This window comes from Entelurus aequoreus, linkage group LG27, assembly GCF_033978785.1.
Source record: "Entelurus aequoreus isolate RoL-2023_Sb linkage group LG27, RoL_Eaeq_v1.1, whole genome shotgun sequence".
Classification (NCBI taxonomy): Eukaryota; Metazoa; Chordata; class Actinopteri; order Syngnathiformes; family Syngnathidae; genus Entelurus; species Entelurus aequoreus.
The window spans coordinates 2,307,248-2,331,247 of NC_084757.1; the positions used below are offsets into that span (position 1 = coordinate 2,307,248).

Consider the following 24,000-nt stretch of genomic DNA (forward strand, 5'->3'; position numbering starts at 1 on the left):
TTTTTTTTTTGGCAAATTTTGCAGGCGTACAAACACAGAAAGTAACATGCGATCTAAAAAAAACACAAAGAGGAAGTAGCATGCTAACTAAAAAATGTAAGAAGTAACATGCTAGCTTTTTGAAAACATAGCATGCGTAACGTGTTAGCTAACAAACAAACACCGGATGTAACATGTGAACTAGAAAACACAAAAGGGAAGTAGCATGCTAACTGACAACAAACCCGAGAGGGCGCATATTAGCAAACAAACACAGGAAGTGTCATGCTAGCTAACAAACACAAACAGGTAGGAGCATGCCAGCTAACAAAAACAACACAGGAAGTAGCAGTCTAGCTAACAAAGCAACATTGCAAGTAACATGCTAGTTAACAAACCCACACAGGAAGTATAATGCCAGCTAACAAACACAAACAGGAAGTAGCAGTCTAGCTAACAAAGCAACATTGCAAGTAACATGCTAGTTAACAAACCCACACAGGAAGTATAATGCCAGCTAACAAACACAAACAGGAAGTAGCAGTCTAGCTAACAAACCCACACAGGAAGTAGCAGTCTAGCTAACAAACCCACACAGGAAGTAGACAAAGGAACAACAGGTGTTGTGTTTATCATTTAAGTGAAGACTAAATACAAAATGTGTGTAACTTCTTAAATGTGTTAAAAAAAATGCCGGCCGCTTGACTCTGGAACAGATGACTTCTCTTTGTATTATTTGGATCTTAGAGGTGATCTGAATAACTCCGACTAAGTAACTTTGAACCCTCAGTTTTACAGTATCTTATATTACTGTGAAATATATATATATATATATATATATATATATATATATATATATATATATATATATATATATATATATATATATATATATATATATATATATGTGTATATATATATATATATATATATATATATATATACACATATGTATATATATATATATATATATATATATATATATATATATATATATATATATATATATATATGTATATGTATACATATATATATATATATATATATATATATATATATATATATACATACACACATATATATATATATATATATATATATACACATATATATATATATATATATATATATATATATACATACATATATATATATATATTTATATATATATTTCACAGTAATATAATATAATATAGTAATATAGTGTATGTATATATATACATATATACATATATATATATATATATATGTATATATATACATACACATACATATATATATATATATATATATATATATATATATATATATATATATATATATATATATATATATATATATATATATATATATATATATATATATATATATATATATGCAAAAGCAGTGAAGTTGTCAGGTTGTGTAAATGGTAAATAAAAAGAGAATACAACAAATCCTTTTCAACTTATATTCACTTGAATAGACTGCAAAGACAATATATTTTATGTTCACACTGAGAAACGTTATTTTCTGCAAATAATCATGAACTTAGAATTTAATGGCAGCAACACATTGCAAAAAAGGCATTTTTACCACTGTGTTACATGGCCTTTCCTTTTAACAACACCCAGTAAAGGTTTGGGAACTGAGGAGACACATTTTTGAAGTGGAATTCTTTCCCATTCTTGCTTGATGTACAGCTTAAGTTGTTCAACAGTCTCCCTTCTCATATTTTAGCTGCCACACATTTTCAATGTCTGGACTACAGGCAGGCCAGTCTAGTACCCGCACTCTTTTACTATGACTGTTGTAACACGTGGCTTGGCATTGTCTTGCTGAAATAAGCAGGGGCGTCCATGGTAACGTTGCTCGGATGGCAACATATGTTGTTCCAAAAGCTGTATGTACCTTTCAGCATTAATGGTGCCTTCACAGATGTGTAAGTTACCCATGTCTTGGGCACTAATACACCCCCATACCATCACACATGCTGACTTTTACACTTTCACCCTAGAACAGTCCGGATGGTTCTTTTCCTCTTTGGTCCGGAGGACACGACGTCCACAGTTTCCAAAAACAATTTGAAATGTGGACTCGTCAGACCACAGAACACTTTTCCACTTTGCATCAGTCCATCTTAGATGAGCTCGGGCCCAGCGAAGCCGGCTGCGTTTCTGGGTGTTGTTGATAAACGGCTTTGGCTTTGCATAGTAGAGTTTTATCTTGCACTTACAGATGTAGCGACCGACTGTAGTTACTGACAGTGGGTTTCTGAAGTGTTCCTGAGCCCAAGTGGTGATATCCTTTACACACTGATGTCGCTTTTTGATGCAATACCGCCTGAGGGATGGAAGGTCACGGGTTTAGCCGCTTAAGTGCAGTGATTTCTCCAGATTCTCTGAACCTTTTGATGATATTACGGAGTGTAGATGGTGAAATCCCTAAATTCCTTGCAATAGCTGCTTGAGAAATGTTGTTCTTCAACAATTTGCTCAGGCATTTGTTGACAAAGTGGTGACCCTCGCCCCCGTCCTTGTTTGTGAACGACTGAGCATTTCATGGAAGCTGCTTTTATAGCCAATCATGGCACCCACCTGTTCCCAATTAGCCTGTTCACCTGTGGGATGTTCCAAATAAGTCTTTGATGAGCATTCCTCAACTTTCTCACTCTTTTTTGCCACTTGTGCCAGCTTTTTTGAAACGTGTTGCAGGCTTCAAATTCTAAATGAGCTAATATTTGCAAAAAATAAGAAAGTTTCTCAGTTGTGAACATGAAATATCTTGTCTTTGCAGTCTATTCAATTGAATATAAGTTGAAAAGGATTTGTTGTATTCTCTTTTTATTTACCATTTACACAACGTGACTACTTCACTGCTTTTGGCTTTAGTATATATGTACATACATACATAGTTTTTGTCAAAGATGTGGATGTTAAAAATAACTTCTTTCAATCTTTTCTGCAAAAACCTTAATGAGACAGAAACCTGCTTGGTGATGAAGATTCTGGAACTTGTTGGTTTTGCTTGAGGCCAAAAACTACCAAGAAATCATTTCAGCACACTTCTGAGAATGTTCCATTTGGACTTTTTGTCACCTTCAATGACTTCCATCTAAGGGTGTCCTCCATACAACGTCTTTACTTTCCATAACACACCATATTTGACATACTTGTATCATTTTGTAGTGTGGAATCTTAGAAAAGGTTTAATCAAATTAAAATAGTCAGGAAGTGACTTTGTGGAACCAGGAAGTGACTTTGTGTTAGCAGGAAGTGACTGTTAGTAACCAGGAAGTGACTTTGTGTAACCAGGAAGTGACTTTGTGTTACCAGGAAGTGACTGTTTCACCAGGAAGTGACTGTTACCAGGAAGTGACCGTGTTACCAGGAAGTGACTGTTACCAGGAAGTGACTTTGTGTTACCAGCAAGTGACTTTATGTTACCAGGAAGTGACTGTGTTACCAGGAAGTGACTGTGTTATCAGGAAGTGACTTTGTCTCACAAGGAAGTGACTTTGTGTTACCAGGAAGTGACTGTGTTACCAGGAAGTGGCTGTGTTACCAGGAAGTGACTGTGTTATCAGGAAGTGACTTTGTGGTACCAGGAACTGACTTTGTGTTACCAGGAAGTGACTGTGTTACCAGGAAGTGACTTTGCGTTACCCGGAAGTGACTTTGTGTAGCCAAGAAGTGACTTTGTGTAATCAGGAAGTGACTTTGTGTTACCAGGAAGTGACTGTTACCAGGAAGTGACTTTGTGTTACCAGGAAGTGACTGTGTAACCAGGAAGTGACTTTGTGTAACCAGGAAGGAACTTTGTGTTACCTGGAAGTGACTTTGTGTAACCAGGAAGTGACTTTGTGTAACCAGGAAGTGACTTTGTGCTACCAGGAAGTGACTGTTACCAGGAAGTGACTTTGTGTTACCAGGAAGTGACTGTTACCAGGAAGTGACTGTGTAACCAGGAAGTGACTTTGTGTAGCCAGGAAGTGACTTTGTGTAACCAGGAAGTGACTTTGTGTTACCAGAAAGTAAGTGAATTTGTGTAGCTAGTAAGTGAATTTGTGTAACTAGTAAGTGAATTTGTGTGACTTGTAAGTGACTTTGCGTTACCTGGAAGTGACTTTGTGTTTCCAGGAAGTGACTTTGCGTAACGAGGAAGGGACTTTGTGTTTCCAGGAAGTGACTTTGCGTAGCGAGGAAGTGACTTTGTGTTTCCAGGAAGTGATTTTGTGTTACCAGGAAGTGACTTTGTGTAACCATGTTTAATTGTAGATATAAAAAACATGAACCTATTTAATATTAACCATCTGAAATGGACTTCAGCTGTCTTAAAGTTGAAGTGGAGTGGTAATTTAAAAAAAAAAAAAATTGGCGACACCGAGTGATCACAATCTTTAAGTTTAGCTCACAATGCGGCAAGTCGAATGATGCGGACACGTTTGTTACTGTATACTTTCTAATACTGCCTTGCGGACTTTGTAAGTAAGATGAATGATTATGTTCATATTGACAAATATGAATTACACTGCAATACTGTTCAACCATCATTACGTGTGCTTAGCTGTTGTGTAGCTGCAAGCTCCTAGCATGTTTAGCTCTGGTCCTCAACTAGAAGTAAAGACCAACCTTGCAGGACATTTAGATGCCGGCTGTATCGGACATGATATCACGCATTTACATGCAAGCCGATATCCTCCGATACTTGTTTATCTATGATATTGTAGAGATATCAGATATATGATGCTGGGATAAGAATATCTATGATATTGGAAAGATATCAGATATATGATGCTGGGATAAGAGTATTTATGATATTGGAGAGATATCAGATATATGATGCTGGGATAAGAGTATTTATGATATTGGAAAGATATCAGATATATGATGCTGGGATAAGAGTATTTATGACACTGGAGAGATATCAGATATATGATGCTGGGATAAGAGTATTTATGATATCGGAAAGATATCAGATATATGATGCTGGGATAAGAGTATTTATGATATTGGAAATATATCAGATATATGATGCTGGGATAAGAGTATTTATGATATTGGAGAGATATCAGATATATGATGCTGGGATAAGAGTATTTATGATATTGGAGAGATATCAGATATATGATGCTGGGATAAGAGTATTTATGATATTGGAGAGATATCAGATATATGATGCTGGGATAAGAGTATTTATGATATTGGAAATATATCAGATATATGATGCTGGGATAAGAGTATTTATGATATTGGAAAGATATCAGATATATGATGCTGGGATAAGAGTATTTATGATATTGGAAAGATATCAGATATATGATGCTGGGATAAGAGTATTTATGATATTGGAGAGGTATCAGATATATGATGCTGGGATAAGAGTATTTATGATATTGGAGAGGTATCAGATATATGATGCTGGGATAAGAGTATTTATGATATTGGAGAAATATCAGATATATGATGCTGGGATAAGAGTATTTATGATATTGGAGAAATATCAGATATATGATGCTGGGATAAGAGTATTTATGATACTGGAGAGATATCAGATATATGATGCTGGGATAAGAGTATTTATGATATTGGAGAGATATCAGATATATGATGCTGGGATAAGAGTATTTATGATATTGGAGAGGTATCAGATATATGATGCTGGGATAAGAGTATTTATGACACTGGAGAGGTATCAAATATATGATGCTGGGATAAGAGTATTTATGACACTGGAGAGATATCAGATATATGATGCTGGGATAAGAGTATTTATGATATTGGAGAGATATCAGATATATGATGCTGGGATAAGAGTATTTATGATACTGGAGAGATATCAGATATATGATGCTGGGATAAGAGTATTTATGACACTGGAGAGATATCAGATATATGATGCTGAGATAAGAGTATTTATGATATTGGAGAGATATCAGATATATGATGCTGGGATAAGAGTATTTATGATATTGGAGAGGTATCAGATATATGATGCTGGGATAAGAGTATTTATGATATTGGAGAGATATCAGATATATGATGCTGGGATAAGAGTATTTATGATATTGGAGAGATATCAGATATATGATGCTGGGATAAGAGTATTTATCACACTGGAGAGATATCAGATATATGATGCTGGGATAAGAGTATTTATGATATTGGAGAGGTATCAGATATATGATGCTGGGATAAGAGTATTTATGATATTGGAGAGATATCAGATATATGATGCTGGGATAAGAGTATTTATGATATTGGAGAGATATCAGATATATGATGCTGGGATAAGAGTATTTACGATATTGGAAAGATATCAGATATATGATGCTGGGATAAGAGTATTTATGATATTGGAGAGGTATCAGATATATGATGCTGGGATAAGAGTATTTATGATATTGGAGAGATATCAGATATATGATGCTGGGATAAGAGTATTTATGATATTGGAGAAATATCAGATATATGATGCTGGGATAAGAGTATTTATGATACTGGAGAGATATCAGATATATGATGCTGGGATAAGAGTATTTATGATATTGGAGAGATATCAGATATATGATGCTGGGATAAGAGTATTTATGATATTGGAGAGGTATCAGATATATGATGCTGGGATAAGAGTATTTATGATATTGGAGAGGTATCAAATATATGATGCTGGGATAAGAGTATTTATGACACTGGAGAGATATCAGATATATGATGCTGGGATAAGAGTATTTATGATATTGGAGAGATATCAGATATATGATGCTGGGATAAGAGTATTTATGATACTGGAGAGATATCAGATATATGATGCTGGGATAAGAGTATTTATGACACTGGAGAGATATCAGATATATGATGCTGAGATAAGAGTATTTATGATATTGGAGAGATATCAGATATATGATGCTGGGATAAGAGTATTTATGATATTGGAGAGGTATCAGATATATGATGCTGGGATAAGAGTATTTATGATATTGGAGAGATATCAGATATATGATGCTGGGATAAGAGTATTTATGATATTGGAGAGATATCAGATATATGATGCTGGGATAAGAGTATTTATCACACTGGAGAGATATCAGATATATGATGCTGGGATAAGAGTATTTATGACACTGGAGAGATATCAGATATATGATGCTGGGATAAGAGTATTTATGATATTGCAGAGATATCAGATATATGATGCTAGGATAAGAGTATTTATGATATTGGAGAGATATCAGATATATGATGCTGGGATAAGAGTATTTATGATATTGGAGAGATATCAGATATATGATGCTGGGATAAGAGTATTTATGATATTGGAGAGATATCAGATATATGCCTGCACTTAGTTGACCTTTGACTTTAGCGGGGTCTTACCGTCCACGTGGCCGACTTGGCGGTGCTGGACTGCTGGAAGGACACGTCGAAGGTGTGCGGGCCGGCGTAGTCCGTGTTGGACGGGATGGCGGGCGAGGGCGACATGGCGTCGAAGGTGGAGCTGGGCTGGGCGTAGGGCGAGGGCGCCGTCACGTTGTTCTGGGCGTGGTCGTTGTTGTACGGGCTGGTGGACGTGGAGCCGCCGTTCTGGATGCTCTGGTCCATGCTGTTCAGGAGCCCCAGGTTGGTGTACTGGGACTGAGGAGCACATGGGGGCAAAGGTCAATTCACCGCCATCTTGGAATCAGACTTTTGAAGGAAACATCAAACTGCCAACGCTTTTTTTTTCTCTCTCTCAAACCATTGATGTGAGAGGAGAAGAAGACTGTAGACAGGAAGTGACTAAATCTAACTAGGAAGTGACTTTATGCAACCAGGAAGTGATTTTATGTAACCAGGAAGTGACTTTATGCAACCAGGAAGTGATTTTATGTAACCAGGAAGTGACTTTATGCAACCAGGAAGTGATTTTATGTAACCAGGAAGTGACTTTATGTAACCAGGAAGTGACTTTATGTAACCAGGAAGTGACTTTGTGTAACCAGCAAGTGACTTTGTGTAACCAGCAAGTGACTTTATGTAACCAGGAAGTGACTTTATGTAACCAGGAAGTGACTTTATGTAACCAGGAATTGATTTTATGTAACCAGGAAGTGACTTTCTGTAACCAGGAAGTGACTTTGTGTTACCAGGATGTGACTTTGTGTAACCAGGAAGTGACTTTATGTAACCAGGAAGTGACTTTGTGTAACCAGGAAGTGACTTTGTGTTACCAGGATGTGACTTTGTGTTACCAGGATGTGACTTTTATGTAACCAGGAAATGACTTTATGTAACCAGGAAGTGACTTTGTGTTACCAGGGTGTGACTTTATGTAACCAGGAAGTGACTTTGTTTAACCAGGAAGTGACTTTGTGTTACCAGGATGTGACTTTGTGTAACCAGGAAGTGACTTTATTTAACCAGGAAGTGACTTTATTTAACTAGGAAGTGACTTTGTGTAACCAGGAAGTGACTTTGTGTTAACAGGAAGTGACTTTAACAAATATTTTATACAATTAAATACTGTATACATTAAAATGTAACCAGGAAGTGACTTTGTTTAGCCAGGAAGTGACCTTGTCTTAGCAGGAAGTGACTTTGTGTAGCCAGGAAGTGACTTTGTGTAACCATGAAGTGACCTTGTCTCAGCAGGAAGTGACTTTGTGTCGCCAGGAAGTGACTTTGTGTTACCAGGAAGTGACTTTGTGTAACCATGAAGTGACCTTGTCTTAGCAGGAAGTGACTTTGTGTAGCCAGGAAGTGACCTTGTCTTAGCAGGAAGTGACTTTGTGTAGCCAGGAAGTGATCTTGTCTTAGCAGGAAGTGACTTTGTATAGCCAGGAAGTGACTTTGTGTAACCATGAAGTGACCTTGTCTTAGCAGGAAGTGACTTTGTATAGCCAGGAAGTGACTTTGTGTAACCATGAAGTGACCTAGTCTTAGCAGGAAGTGACTTTGTGTAGCCAGGAAGTGACTTTGTGTAACCATGAAGTGACCTTGTCTTAGCAGGAAGTGACTTTGTGTCGCCAGGAAGTGACTTTGTGTTACCAGGAAGTGACTTTGTGTAACCATGAAGTGACCTTGTCTTAGCAGGAAGTGACTTTGTGTAGCAAGGAAGTGACTTTGTGTAGCCAGAAGGTTAGTTTGTGTAGCCAGGAAGTGACTTTGTGTAACCAGGAAGTGAATAGGTCACCAGGAAGTGACTTTGTGTAACCAGGAAGTGACTGGGTCACCAGGAAGTGACTTTGTGTCATCAGGAAGTGACTGGGTCACCAGGAAGTGACTTTGTATCACCAGGAAGTGACTTTGTGGTACCAAGAAGTGACTTTGTATCACCAGGAAGTGACTTTGTTTAACCAGGAAGTGACTTTGTGTTACCAGGATGTGACTTTGTGTAACCAGGAAGTGACTTTATTTAACCAGGAAGTGACTTTGTGTTAACAGGAAGTGACTTTAACAAATATTTTATACAATTAAATACTGTATACATTAAAATGTAACCAGGAAGTGACTTTGTGTAGCCAGGAAGTGACTTTGTTTAGCCAGGAAGTGACCTTGTCTTAGCAGGAAGTGACTTTGTGTAGCCAGGAAGTGACTTTGTGTAACCATGAAGTGACCTTGTCTCAGCAGGAAGTGACTTTGTGTCGCCAGGAAGTGACTTTGTGTTACCAGGAAGTGACTTTGTGTAACCATGAAGTGACCTTGTCTTAGCAGGAAGTGACTTTGTGTAGCCAGGAAGTGACCTTGTCTTAGCAGGAAGTGACTTTGTGTAGCCAGGAAGTGATCTTGTCTTAGCAGGAAGTGACTTTGTATAGCCAGGAAGTGACTTTGTGTAACCATGAAGTGACCTTGTCTTAGCAGGAAGTGACTTTGTATAGCCAGGAAGTGACTTTGTGTAACCATGAAGTGACCTAGTCTTAGCAGGAAGTGACTTTGTGTAGCCAGGAAGTGACTTTGTGTAACCATGAAGTGACCTTGTCTTAGCAGGAAGTGACTTTGTGTCGCCAGGAAGTGACTTTGTGTTACCAGGAAGTGACTTTGTGTAACCATGAAGTGACCTTGTCTTAGCAGGAAGTGACTTTGTGTAGCAAGGAAGTGACTTTGTGTAGCCAGAAAGTTACTTTGTGTAACCAGGAAGTGACTTTGTGTAACCAGGAAGTGACTAGGTCACCAGGAAGTGACTTTGTGTAACCAGGAAGTGACTGGGTCACCAGGAAGTGACTTTGTGTCATCAGGAAGTGACTGGGTCACCAGGAAGTGACTTTGTGTCACCAGGAAGTGACTTTGTATCACCAGGAAGTGACTTTGTGGTACCAAGAAGTGACTTTGTATCACCAGGAAGTGACTTTGTGTTACCAGGAAGTGAATTTGTGTTACCAGGAAGTGACATTGTGTCCCCAGGAAGTGACATTGTGTCACCAGGAAGTGACTTTGTGTCACCAGGAAGTGACTTTGTGTTACCAGGAAGTGACTTTATGTAACCAAGAAGTGACTAAATGTAAACACCTGCATCACATCGCCTGTTAGCAATATTACCGTTCAATGCTTTTTATACCCCACTTGTTTTTTCACTCAAGAATGATTTTGCAAATCATTTAATTTTACTGCATGTACGTTTTGATATGAACTTATTTTCACACTTGAATGACAGCTAAGGATGACAAAATAAGACTTCAAACATCTGGACACCTCAAAAGATGGAGGACAGCCACAGTTTGACCCTGGAACAGATGATTTCTAGTCACATTATTTCCTGAATACACTTGAAGGTACACTGGAACATTGTAAACACCTAACTGCTGTATACATTTACATCTACTCTACACTTAATACCTAACATATGTAAATGAACACTTGAATACTGTACACGTAATATTTTTTACACTTGAATATAGTATCCACATGGTATAGTATAGTACACATTTAAATAAACACTTGAATATACTTAAATATCTTATACATTTAAATGCACTGTACACGAATGCCATACTTTATATGTACACTTGAATATTATATACACTAGGATATTGGGTATACTTAAATATACATTACACTTTTGTATGCATTTAAATGTTGTGCACATTTGATTGTACACTTAAATATTGTATACATTTAAATGTACACAATTTTCAAGTGTATATGATTAAATGTACATTTAAATGTATACAGTATTTAAGTATACTTTTAAATGTACACTTATTATATTTATGTACACCTAAATATAATATACACTTAAATACTGTATACATTAAAATGTACAGCTAAATATAAATAAATACTTAAAAACCCTATACTTTAAAATGTACACCTAAATATAATATACACTTAAATACTGTATACATTAAAATTTACACCTAAATATAATATACACTTAAATAATGTATAATTAAAATGTACACTTAAATACTGTATACATTAAAATGTACACCTAAATATAATATACACTTAAATACTGTATACATTAAAATGTACACCTAAATATAATATACACTTTACATTAAAATGTACACCTAAATATAATATACACCTAAAAACCGTTTACATTAAAATGTACACCTAAATATAATACACTTAAAAACTTTATACAATAAAATGTACACCTAAATATAATATACACTTAAATACTGTATACATTAAAATGTACACCTAAATATAATACACTTAAAAACTTTATACAATAAAATGTACACCTAAATATAATATATACTTACATACTGTGTAATTAAAATGTACACTTAAATATAATATACACTTAAATACTGTATACATTAAAATGTAAACCTAAATATAATATATACTTAAATACTGTATACATTAAAATGTACACCTAAATATAATACACTTAAAAACTTTATACAATAAAATGTACACCTAAATATAATATATACTTAAATACTGTATATATTAGAATGTACACCTAAATATAATATACACTTAAATACTGTATAATTAAAATGTACACTTAAATATAATATACACTTAAATACTGTATATATTAGAATGTACACCTAAATATAATATACACTTAAATACTGTATAATTAAAATGTACACTTAAATATAATATACACTTAAATACTGTATACATTAAAATGTAAACCTAAATATAATATACACTTAAATACTGTATAATTAAAATGTACACCTAAATACAATATACACTTAAATACTGTATAATTAAAATGTACACTTAAATATAATATACACTTAAATACTGTATACATTAAAATGTAAACCTAAATATAATATGTACTTAAATACTGTATACATTAAAATGTAAACCTAAATATAATATGTACTTAAATACTGTATACATTAAAATGTAAACCTAAATATAATATATACTTAAATACTGTAAACATTAAAATGTACACCTAAATATAATATACACTTAAATACTGTATACATTAAAATGTACACCTAAATATAATATACACTTAAATACTGTATACATTAAAATGTACACCTAAATATAATATATACTTAAATACTGTATACATTAAAATGTACATCTTAATAGACAACACTTGAATGAAAAGAATTACAACATTTTATCAGTGGAGGTTAACAGATTGATCCAAATATTGATATCATCGATACCAGTGTATTGTATCAATACGATCATGGTTTATTCTAATTATAATAATGATCAACAATGGTAAGTCAAACAGCGATACTGACCCCGTACTGTGTATACACGGTATCAGATCAATAGCAAAAGGTGCCGTATCGGCCAGAGCTGGTTAGTTGTCAGTGCTGGTGAACAACATGTTTTCAGGAGGAGACAAAGGTCAAAGGTGAAGCAGGGCGCCATAAATCACAGGTCCTGTTTCTAGACACCACCCACTTTGTCTCCTTTTTAAAAAAAACATCCTCGTCCTCAAGAAGAGAAAAGATTTAAAAGTGCCGCCCGCCTCTTCCGTCCTCGCCATGGCGTTTATAAACCAGGTGCAACATTAATCTGCCGTGTTTATTTCCAGCCCGGCTGACCACAGCTGGCGCGGCGTGCTCGCGGGCCGGGTGTTGGCGCTCTCGCCGCAGGACCACCGCCACATGGGCGACTTATCCAACTTAAAGGGTCCCCTCTGCAGAACAATGTGCAGGTGTGTGTGAAGGAGGGAACACACACACACACACACACACACACACACACACACACACACACACACACACACACACACACCACACACACACGCACACACACACACACACACACACACACACACACACACACACACACACACACACACACACACACACACACACACACACACACACATTCATGTGTTTGTTACCTTCTTGAGACCTGAGAAAAATGCCTCCCTCTTTACGACCAGCCTTTCTAGATATATAAAGATGTGTATTTACAACATTAATAATATATAAATACTATGCACATATAACAAAGCTTGTTGTGAAAAATGAGTTGGAATTTCACAAGAAAAAGGTCACAATTTCACAAGAAAAACTTGGAATTTTGGCAGTGTTATAATAAAAGTCGTCATTTTACTCAACGCAAGTCAAAATTTTACAAGAAAAACGGAACATTTGTGCACTATTATGATAAAAGTTGGAATTTTACTCAACGACAGTCGCAATTTTTACAAGAAAAGCTTAAAATGTTGGCAATTTTATGAAGAGAGTCGTAATTTTCCTCGACAAAATTCACAATTGTATAAGAAAACTTCAAAATGTTGGCCATATTATAACAATCATCGGAATTTTACTTGATTTTTAGTCCAAAAATGTCACTATTTTACAAGAACGACAAAAACATTGGCAATGTTGTGATACAAGTCCAAATTTTGTATGACAAATGTCACCATTTTGCATTAAAAAGTCATAATTTTACATTAAAAAAAAAAGTCATAATTTTACGAGAAAAATATTGCGATTTTACAGAAACAAAAAAAATATGAGAAATTGTTCCCAATTTTATAAGAAAAAAGTCGACACTGTGATAAAAAAAAATACTTTTAGTTAATTTATTTTGGTGGGAATTTTTTGTTTGTAATTGTTTTTTAATCTTCATTATTTACTTAAACTTATTACAATATGTCTCTAAATGTATATTTATTTTATTTTTTTTAAATACATGTCTTACACACACTTGTTATTTCATATGTTGACCAGAGGGGGAGCACTTTTAAAAGTGACACACAGTCACTTTGAAAAATCCCTCCTTTTTGGGACCACCTTCATTTTGATAGATGTCACCACCAGGGGTGCTAATGAGATCTCTATTTTTTATTTTCTTTGTAATGTGCTTAAGGCCGATGACAAAGGAGTCAGGGACCACAGATGGCCCCTGTGCCGCACTTTGGGCAACCCAGCTGTAGAAGCTAACTGCTAATGGCCACTATAGTCTTAGTAGCGTAGTGTATTTGTTCATCCTATGGTCACATAATGGTTGTCTAACATCAGCACAGGAAGTGGTCAAATCAGCTGTTCACCTGTTAGGTTTTTTGGGGTGGATGAATAGGGAAGTCCTTCTTTAGCTGCCGTCTTGTTGTATCATATATCGCTGCCTTTGCACCTGTCAATGTTTACTTTTGGATGCACATTAAATCAACAAAAAAAAATCCTGACTTTGGAGCAATGTTCACAGACTCTAGTATTTGGCTCTCTATTAGATGCAATGGTTTTCCGTATTAGGTGGCGACTTGTCCAGGGTGTACCCCGCCTACCGCCCGAATGCAGCGGAGATAGGCTCCGGCACCCCCCCGCAACCCCGAACGGGACAAGCGGTAGAAAATGAATGGATGGGTTTTTCCCGTATTGGGACCATGATTTATGTCCTAACTTGTTCACCGGTCCTCATATGGACGCTACGTTTCCTTGTTGATGTCTCAAGAAGGGCAGAAATACAAGAACACACACACACAACACAAACACACACACACACACACACACACACACACACACACACACACACACACACACACACACACACACACACACACACACACACACACACACACACACACACACACTTAAAGCCAACGTTCACAGGAATGGTTCTTACACAATTCTGTCTTTTCCCGGCGGTGGTGACATCACCAAATTGTAACCACAAAAAATAAATGTTCTCTTGAACGAGCACACACGTTACTACCCCACCTGGCTGGACCTACGTTGTTATGTTATATATTACCAACTATAAAGGGCACCTTGCATAACAAAAACACAAAAATAATCCACCAAATCAAAACCACAAAAAATAAACTCTTGCATGAGCACACACCTATGAACTTATGTTGTTATGTTATATATTATTAACCATAAATGACAACTTGTCCAACAAAATAACAGACATCAAAATAATCCACCAAATCAAAACCACAAAAAAATCAACTCTTTCAAGGGCACACACCTATGACAGTATGTTATTTATTATTAATCATAAACGGCTTCTTGCACACCAAAAACACAAAAAGAATCCACCAAATCAAAACCACAACAATGAACTTGCTCTTGCTAGAGCACACACCTATAAACATATGCTATTATTATTAACCATAAATGACAACTTGTCCAACAAAATAACAGACATCAAAATAATCCACCAAATCAAAACCACAAAAAGTAAACTCTTGCAAGGGCACACACCTATGACAGTATGTTATGTTATATATTAATAACCATAAGTGGCTTCTTGCACACCAAAAGCACAAAAATAATCCACCAAATCAAAACCACAAAAAGAAACTTGCTCTTGCACGAGTACACAACTATGACCGTATGTTGTTATGTTATATATTATTAACCATAAATGGTACCTTGCATAACAAAATACCAACAGACATCAAAATAATCCACCAAATAAAAACCACAAAAAATTAATTTTCTCTTGCACAAGCGCACACATTTAATACATGGACGAACGTTAATTATGTTATATATTATCAACCATAAATGACACCTTATCCAACAAAATAATAATAGACATCAAAATAATCCACCAAATAAAAACCACAAAAAATTAATTTTGTCTTGCACAAGCGCACACATTAATACATGGATGAATGTTAATTATGTTATATATTATCCACCATAAATGACACTTTGTCCAACAAAATTATAAAATAAAATAACAAAATACCAACAGACATCAAAATAATCCACCATATAAAAAACACAAAAAATACATTTTCTCTTGCACAAGCGCACACATTTAATACCTGGACGAACGTTAATTATGTTATATATTATCAACCATAAATGACACCATGTCCAACAAAATTGTAAAATAAAATAACAAAATACCAACAGACATCAAAATAATCCACCATATAAAAACCACAAAAAATAGATTTTCTCTTGCACAAGCGCACACAATAATACCTGGACGAACGTTAATTATGTTATATATTATCCACCATAAATGACACCTTGTCCAACAAAATTATAAAATAAAATAACAAAATACCAACAGACATCAAAATAATCCACCAAATAAAAACCACAAAAAATAAATGTTCTCTTGCACAAGCGCACACATTTAATACCTGGACGAACGTTTATTATGTTATATATTATCAACCATAAATGACACCTTGTCCAACAAAATTACAAAAAAAAATAACAAAATACCAACAGACATCAAAATAATCCACCATATAAAAACCACAAAAAATACATTTTCTCTTGCACAAGCGCACACATTACTACCTGGACGAACGTTAATTATGTTATATATTATCCACCATAAATGACACCTTGTCCAACAAAATTGTAAAATAAAATAACAAAATACCAACAGACATCAAAATAATCCACCAAATAAAAACCAAAAAAAATACATTTTCTCTTGCACAAGCGCACACATTAATACCTGGATGAATGTTAATGATGTTATATATTATCCACCATAAATGACACCTTGTCCAACAAAATTATAAAATAAAATAACAAAATACCAACAGACATCAAAATAATCCACCAAATAAAAACCAAAAAAAATAAATTTTCTCTTGCACAAGCGCACACATTACTACCTGGACGAACGTTAATTATGTTATATATTATCCACCATAAATGACACCTTGTCCAACAAAATTGTAAAATAAAATAAAATACCAACAGACATCAAAATAATCCACCAAATAAAAACCACAAAAAAATACATTTTCTCTTGCACAAGCGCACACATTACTACCTGGACGAACGTTAATTATGTTATATATTATCCACCATAAATGACACACTGAAAGCCAACGTTCACAGGAATGGTTCTTACACAATTCTGTCTTTTCCCGGCGGTGACATCACGGCGTTGAAGCAGGCGGGGTCGCCATGACGCACCAGCGACCACGAAGGTGGCGTCTGCGCTGACAGGCCGCAATTATTGACGTCAAAAATGGGTGGGAAGAAAAGCGACACGCTGGCCACCGACCAAAAGACATAAAACAGAATTCCAGCCTTTTTTTTCCCCCTCCACATTTGAAGTTTAATGGAGTGGAAGTTGTCTTTGATAAGAACTCTCCCTTGTAATCACCCGCTAATGAGACCCTTGGAGGACCTTCCTGCTCGGACCTTTGAAGCATCCTTTAAGCCCGTCTGACGCCCTCAGACCCACACCAAGGAAGTCCACACCTCCGTCACCTCACACAAAACTGCGGTCAGCGGGACCACCGGAGGACTCCGGCAAACCTCCGAGTGGTCCAGTCTGACACTGCCTGGGCACACTTGACACCTTAAGTCCGCTTTGTTTGAGCCGCAGCTTGGACCTATCGTCTTACACACTGTAAGCCAGATACAAAAACAGAAACACAAAAAGAATCCACCAAATCAAACACCCACAATAAATAACTCTTGCATGAGTACACACATATGGACCTATGTTGTTATGTTATATTAGCAACCGTAAATGGCACCTTGTCCAGCAAAATAATAACAGACATCAAAATAATCCACCAAATCAAAACCACAAAACATTATTTTCTCTTGCACAAGCACACACGTTACTACCCCACCTGGCTGGACGTATGTTGTTATGTTATATTAGCAACCATAAATGGCACCTTATCCAACAAAAATAATAACAGACATCAAAATAATCCACCAAATCATAACCACTACCCCACCTGGCTGGACGTATGTTGTTATGTCATATATTAGCAACCATAAATGGCACCTTGTCCAGCAAAAATAATAACAAACATCAAAATAATCCACCAAATCATAACCACTACCCCACCTGGCTGGACCTATGTTGTTATGTCATATATTAGCAACCATAAATGGCACCTTGTCCAGCAAAAATAATAACAGACATCAAAATAATCCACCAAATCATAACCACACAAAAATAAATGTTCTCTTGCATAAGCACACACGTTACTACCCGACCTGGCTGGACCTATGTTGTTATGTTATATATTAGCAACCATAAATGGCACCTTGTCCAGCAAAAATAATAACAGACATCAAAATAATCCACCAAATCAAAACCACAAAACATTATTTTCTCTTGCACAAGCACACACGTTACTACCCCACCTGGCTGGACCTATGTCGTTATGTTATATATTAGCAACCATAAATGGCACCTTGTCCAGCAAAATAATAACAGACATCAAAATAATCCACCAAATCAAAACCACAAAACATTATTTTCTCTTGCACAAGCACACATGTTACTACCCCACCTGGCTGGACCTATGTTGTTATGTTATATATTAGCAACCATAAATGGCACCTTGTCCAGCAAAAATAATAACAGACATCAAAATAATCCACCAAATCATAACCACAAAAAATAAATGTTATCTTGCACAAGCACACACGTTACTACCCCACCTGGCTGGACCTACGTTGTTATGTTATATATTAGCAACCATAAATGGCACCTTGTCCAGCAAAATAATAACAGACATCAAAAGAATCCACCGAATCAAACACCCACAAAAAATAACTCTTGCATGAGTACATGTTGTTATGTTATATTAGCAACCATAAATGGCACCTTGTCCAGCAAAAATAATAACAGACATCAAAATAATCCACCAAATCATAACCACTACCCCACCTGGCTGGACCTATGTTGTTATGTCATATATTAGCAACCATAAATGGCACCTTGTCCAGCAAAAATAATCCACCAAATCATAACCACTACCCCACCTGGCTGGACCTTGTTATGTCATATATTAGCAACCATTAATGGCACCTTGTCCAACAAAAATAATAACAGACATCAAAATAATCCACCAAATCATAAACACTACTCCACCTGGCTGGATCTATGTTGTTATGTTATATATTAGCAACCATAAATGACACCATGTCCAGCAAAATAATAACAGACATCAAAAGAATCCACCAAATCAAACGCCCACAAAAAATAACTATTGCATGAGTACATGTTGTTATGTCACATTAGCAACCATAAATGGCACCTTGTCCAGCAAAATAATAACAGACATCAAAATAATCCACCAAATCAAAACCACAAAACATTATTTTCTCTTGCACAAGCACACATGTTACTACCCCACCTGGCTGGACCTATGTTGTTATGTTATATATTAGCAACCATAAATGGCACCTTGTCCAGCAAAAATAATAACAGACATCAAAATAATCCACCAAATCATAACCACAAAAAATAAATGTTATCTTGCACAAGCACACACGTTACTACCCCACCTGGCTGGACCTATGTTGTTATGTTATATATTAGCAACCATAAATGGCACCTTGTCCAGCAAAATAATAACAGACATCAAAAGAATCCACCAAATCAAACACCCACAAAAAAATAACTCTTGCATGAGTACATGTTGTTATGTTATATTAGCAACCATAAATGTCACCTTGTCCAGCAAAATAGTAAGACATCAAAATAATCCACCAAATCATAACCACAAAAAATACATTTTCTCTTGCACAAGCACACACGTGACTACCCCACCTGGCTGGACCTATGTTGTTATGTTATATATTAGCAACCATAAATGGCACCTTGTCCAGCAAAAATAATACCAGACATCAAAATAATCCACCAAATCATAACCACTACCCCACCTGGCTGGACCTATGTTGTTATGTCATATATTAGCAACCATAAATGGCACCTTGTCCAGCAAAAATAATAACAGACATCAAAATAATCCATCAAATCATAACCACACAAAAATAAATGTTCTCTTGCACAAGCACACACGTGACTACCCCACCTGGCAGGACGTATGTTGTTATGTTATATACTATTAACCATAAATGGCACCTTGTCCAGCAAAAATAATAACAGACATCTAAATAATCCACCAAATCATAACCACAAAAAATAAATGTTATCTTGCACAAGCACACACGTTACTACCCCACCTGGCTGGACCTATATTGTTATGTTATATATTAGCAACCATAAATGGCACCTAGTCCAGCAAAATAATAACAGACATCAACAGAATCCACCAAATCAAACACCCACAAAAAAGAACTCTCCCATGAGTACATGTTGTTACCCCACTTGGCTGGACGTATGTTGTCATGTTATATATTAGCAACCATAAACAGCACCTTGCATGACAAAAACACAAAAAGGAATCCACCAAATCTAAACCACAAAAAATTAACTCTTGCAAGAGCACACACCTATGAACTTATGTTATGTTCTTGGCCCTGCACTCTTTAGTATGTACATGCTGCCGCTAGGTGACATCATACGCAAATACGGTGTTAGCTTTCACTGTTATGCTGATGACACCCAACTCTACATGCCCCTAAAGCTGACCAACACGCCGGACTGTAGTCAGCTGGAGGCGTGTCTTAATGAAATTAAACAATGGATGTCCGCTAACTTTTTGCAACTCAACGCTAAGAACCCACATATGCGGTCCTCTCCAAGGTTTCTCATAGTCATTCACATTGACGTCCCACTGGGGTGAGTTTTTCCTTGCCCGTATGTGGGCTCTGTACCGAGGATGTCGTTGTGGCTTGTACAGCCCTTTGAGACACTTGTGATTTAGGGCTATATAAATAAACATTGATTGATTGATTGATTGATTGATTGATGTTGTATATTAGTAACCATAAATGCCACCTTGCATAGCATAAACACAAAACAAATCCACCAAATCAAAACCACAAAAAATAAACTCTTGCAAGAGCACACACCTATGAAACTAAGTTGTTATGTTATATATTATTAACCATAAATGGCACCTTAAATAACATACACAAAAATAATCCACCAAATTAAAACCCCCAAAAATTAACTCTTGCAAGAGCACCCACATATGGACCTAAGTTGTTATGTTATATTATTAACCATAAATGGCATCTTGTCCAGCAAAATAATAACAGACATCAAAATAATTCACCAAATCATAACCACAAAAAATAAATTTTCTCTTGCACCAGCACACACGTGACTACCCCACCTGGCAGGACGTATGTTGTCATATATTATTAACCATACATAGCACCTTGCATTACATAAACACAAAAATAATCCTCCTAATCATAACCACAAAAAAATACAATTTCTCTTGCACGAGCACACACATTACTACCCCACCTGGCTGAACTTATGTTGTTCTGTTATATTATTAACCATAAATGGCCCCTTGTCCAGCAAAATAATAACAGACATCAAAATATTCCACCAAATCATAACCACAAAAAAATAAAATTTCTCTTGCACAAGTACACATGTCACTACCCCACCTGGCTGGACCTAAATTGTTATGTTATATGTTATTAACCATAAATGGCACCTTGCATAAGAAAAACACAAAAATAATCCACCAAATCAAAATCAGGAAAAATTAATTTTCTCTTGCACGAACGCACACATTACTACCCCACCTGGCTGGACCTATGTTGTTTTGTATTATATTACTAACCATAAATAGCACCTTGCATAACAAAAATAAACACAAAATAACCCACTAAATTATAACCACAAAAAATACATTTTCTCTTGAACGAGCACACACATTGCTACCCCACCTGGCTGGACCTACGTTGTTATGGTATATATTATTAACCATAAATGGCACCTTGCATAACAAAAACACAAAATAATCCACCAAATCAAAACCACAAAAAAATAACTCTTGCATGAGCACACACACCTATGAACTTACCGGTATGTTGTTATGTTATATATTATTAACCATAAATGACACCTTGTCCAACAAAATAACAGACATCAAAATAATCCACCAAATCAAAACCACAAAAAATAAACTCTTGCAAGGGCACACACCTATGACTGTATGTTATGTTATATTTATATTTTTAATTTTCCTGAGGGAACTGTCCTGAAGGAATCAATAAAATACCATCTATCTATCTATCTATATATTATTAACCATAAGTGGCTTCTTGGACACCAAAAGCACAAAAAGAATCCACCAAATCAAAACCACAAAAAGGAACTTGCTCTTGCACGAGCACACAACTATGACCGTATGTTGTTATGTTATATATTATTAACCATAAATGGTACCTTGCATAACAAAATACCAACAGACATCAAAATAATCCACCAAATAAAAACCACAAAAAAATAAATTTTCTCTTGCACAAGCGCACACATTACTACCTGGACGAACGTTAATTATGTTATATATTATCAACCATAAATGACACCTTATCCAACAAAATAATAATAGACATCAAAATAATCCACCAAATAAAAACCACTAAAAATACATTTTCTCTTGCACAAACGCACACATTACTACCTGGACGAACGTTAATTATGTTATATATTATCAACCATAAATGACACCTTATCCAACAAAATAATAATAGACATCAAAATAATCCACCAAATAAAAACCACTAAAAATACATTTTCTCTTGCACAAACGCACACATTACTACCTGGACGAATGTTAGTTATGTTGTATATTATCAACCATAAATGACACCTTCCATCCATCCATCCATCCATCCATTTTCTACCGCTTATTCCCTTCGGGGTCGCGAGGCTCCAGCGCCCCCTGCGACCCCTTGTCCAACAAAATAATAACAGACATCAAAATATACCACCAAATAAAAAACACAAAAAATACATTTCCTCTTGCACAAGCGCACACATTACTACCTGGACACAGGTTAATTATGTTATATATTATCAACCATAAATGACACCTTGTCCAACAAAATAATAACAGACATCAAAATAATCCACCAAATAAAAAACATTAAAAATACATTTTCTCTTGCACAAGCGCACACATTACTACCTTGACATACCTAATTATGATATATATTATCAACCAAAAATTACACCTTGCCCAACAAAATAATAACAGACATCAAAATAATTCACCAAATAAAAACCACTAAAAATACATTTTCTCTTGCACAAGCCCACACATTACTACCTGGACGAACGTTAATTATGTTATATATTATCAGCCATAAATGACACCTTGTCCAACAAAATAAAAACAGACATCAAAATAATCCACCAAATAAAAAACATTAAAAATACATTTTCTCTTGCACAAGCGCACACATTACTACCTTGACATACCTAATTATGATATATATTATCAACCAAAAATTACACCTTGCCCAACAAAATAATAACAGACATCAAAATAATTCACCAAATAAAAACCACTAAAAATACATTTTCTCTTGCACAAGCCCACACATTACTACCTGGACGAACGTTAATTATGTTATATATTATCAGCCATAAATGACACCTTGTCCAACAAAATAAAAACAGACATCAAAATAATCCACCAAATAAAAACCACAAAAAATACATTTTCTCTTGCACAAGTGCACACATTACTACCTGGACATACGTTAATTATGTTATATATTATCAACCATAAATGACACCTTGTCCAACAAAATAATAACAGACATTAAAATAATCCACCAAATCAAAAACATTAAAAAATAAATGTTAATAATAATAATAATAATACCTGGGATTTATATAGCGCTTTTGTAAGTACCCAAAGTCGCTTTACATGTTAAAAATTTTCTCTTGCACAAGCGCACACATTACTACCTGGACATACCTAATTATGATATATATTATCAACCAAAAATGACACCTTGCCCAACAAAATAATAACAGA

General features: G+C 35.5%; 1 pseudogene; it reads right to left on the bottom strand.

The window, feature by feature from the left end:
- The window catches only part of LOC133644423 (tumor protein 63-like), a 145,723-nt pseudogene that overhangs the window by 67,439 nt on the left and 54,284 nt on the right, over positions 1–24,000 (bottom strand).